This window comes from Aethalodelphis obliquidens, unplaced genomic scaffold (assembly GCF_003676395.1).
Source record: "Aethalodelphis obliquidens isolate GAN/ISIS:26980383/991018 unplaced genomic scaffold, ASM367639v1 scaffold1, whole genome shotgun sequence".
Lineage (NCBI taxonomy): Eukaryota > Metazoa > Chordata > Mammalia > Artiodactyla > Delphinidae > Aethalodelphis > Aethalodelphis obliquidens.
In genome coordinates this window covers 15,412,061-15,414,953 of record NW_020837945.1, presented here as the reverse complement: position 1 = coordinate 15,414,953, position 2,893 = coordinate 15,412,061, and positions in this window count along the sequence as shown.

Here is a 2,893-nt window from a genome sequence, read left to right as displayed (position 1 = left end):
TAAATAAATATATATATATATATATATATATATATATATATATATCTACCATGGTCTTGCATCCTTTCTATCCCACTGATTACATTTCATATCACTCTCCTCTGTTGTCATTACCTTTCAGTGAGAGGTCCTCTCTCTGTTTTTTCAACTTGCCAAAGTTTTCCTCCTTCTCCTCTGCAGCATCTGAAAGGAGCTGGCCAAGAACTGGTTTAAGTACCCTTAGCTGACCACCCACCTCCAGCCTAAAAAGATGGTTGAGAAGACTGACAGGAATTTTTTTGAGAAGATAGAGAATTTCTTTAGAAAATGTTATTATTGTGTTGGGAATCTAACCATCTTAAGCTTAGTGAGAGGGGCTATGAGGGACCCACTAGGTAAACCTTGACATAAGTCACCTGGAGTTTGGGGGATGCAAAGGACTGGTATCTGACTCATGAAAACAAAAAGCAAAAATAACCTTGGGGTGGGAGATGGATGGAACACCTGTGGCAGCAGACTAGAAGGCTGCATTTGGGAAGAAGTGGGATCTGTTTGGTCTGGGTCAGAGTTGTAGGTTTCTAGCCGCTAAATGTGGAATCCAAGGGAGAGCTATTTGTCTGGGGTCATTTCCAAAGGGATCCTATGCAAGAGGGCTTCTGCCAGGTGGTGAGGCAGCTTTAAAAGGAAGAAGCTGAGATTTACCCTCAGGAACAGGAGCTGATGAGGGATTGCAAATAGCCAACCAACAGACGTCTGAACGATGAGCAGGAAGTTGGGTAAAGAGTTGGGGAGGAGTGTCCTGAGTCTAAATGATTGCATGTGCAAAAGCTGAGGGGTAAGAGAGGACCTGATTTATTTGTAGACCTGAAATGTGTCTAGCATGATTGAATGCTCTGTGTGTGTGGTCAGGGTGATGATGACTCTAGGTTGGAGGAGTGGCATGAGATGGAGAAGGGTGAGAAGAGTCCAGCCCTCCTTAGGTATATTATGGGATTTGGAATTTATCTTAAAGACAATGGGAAACTTCTGAAAGATGTGATATGATCAGTCTTGTGTTTTAGGAAGTTTGCTTTGGCTGTGGCCAATAGAGTAGATGGTAGAGTCAAAGAGTGGAATTGGGGAGCTAAATAAAAGACCATGGCTGTAGTCAGACAAGGGGTCATGGTGGGCTGGTCTAAGAACGTGCTAGTGGGAAAACAAGACAGTAGCCAGATTCATGAAACAGGTAGGAAAAAGATGACTGACTTGAGGTGGGGAGAAGGATTGGTAAAAAAAGGGCAGAAGAATCATGTACTATTCCCAGATTTCTTTCTTGAATAACAGAGTAGAAGACGTTGCTATTCAAAGAGGTGGTGAAGACAAGATGAAAGCAGGTTTGAGGAACAGATACTGATTTCTGTGACGAATGTACAGCATGTGAGGCACAACGTGTGCTTCTGTGTGGAGAGGTCGATTTGGTAGTTGATATATAAGACTTGTACCCAGGAGGAACATTTGCACCCAAGCTTTACATTTATGCATTAACGTATGATCTACTTTTGAAGCCATGTGAGTAGAGTGTGTACAGTGAGCAGAGAAGATAGTCCTGGACAGACCCCAAAGGAATAATGATGTTTAAGAAAGAAGAAACTAAGAAGGGGACAAGAAGGAACACCAGAGGAGAAGGACAATCGAAAGACAAGAGTAACATGGAAGAGTGGTGTTGGGAAGGAGATGCACTCCTTCTGTCAGATAAGGAACAAATATCTCCACTGGTGATGAGGTGCTCAGGGTGAGTCTGACCATGACCAAGTCTAGGGGCCTAGGTGACCTGGTAAGTGAGAGGTGGAAAAGCAAAAACAGCTTGTGTAGAGAATGCTTGTTCTGCCATGGCCAACAAACTTGTGAAAACATCTTCCAACTGAACTAATAATAAGGGAAGTTGAAATAAAACTATAGTCTTACAGCCAAAGATTTAAATGACTGCCAATCAAAACTGAATGTCAACAAGTAAGTGAAGAAGTGAACACTACCAGTTGAGAGGTAAATTGGTACAAACTTCCTAGTGGTGTTTTGATAACATCTAAAGATTTATTCACAACATTTTTCAAGATGTTATGGTCTAGTTAGAAACACTTGGCTAAAAATGTATTTGATGGTGGTATCATGGTAGGGTGCCAAAGGGCTTAGCATAGGGGACTCCCTGTATATTACAATGAATTCACTTTTTAAATTCATTTTTCTTATTGTGGTAAAATATACATAACATTTACCATTTTGACCATGTTCAGGTGTACAACTCGGTGGCATTAAGTACATTTACAATGTTGTATAACCATTATCACTATCCATTTCTAGAATTTTTCATCATCCAAACTAAAACCCCCTTCTCATTAAACAGTAACTCCCCAATCTCCCCTCCTCCCAGGCCCTGGTAACCATCATTCTACTTTCTGTCTATGAATTTGACTACTTTCTGTCTATGAATTTGACTACCTACTCTAGGTACCTCATATAAGTGGAATCATGTAATTGTCCTTTTGTATCTGGCTTATTTCACTTAGCATAAAGTTTTCAAGGTTCATCCATGTTGTAGCATGTCTCAGAACTTCATTCCTTTTTAAAGAGTGAATAATATTCCACTGTATGTATATATTACATTTTGTTTATCCATTCATTTGTTTCAGTGGAGGAGTTTTTCCTTTCCTTCCTTCCTTCTTTCCTTCTTTCCTTCCCCTCTCTCTCATTCTTTCTTTCTCTTTCTTTCTCTCTTCCTTCTTTCCTTCCTTTCTCTTTCTTTCTTTCTTTCTTTCTCTCTCTCTCCCTTTCTTCCTTCCTTTCTTCCTTCCTTTCTTCCTTTCTTTCTTCCTTCCTTCCTTCCTTCCTTCCTTTCTTTCTTTCTTTCTTTCTTTCTTTCTTTCTTTCTTTCTTTCTT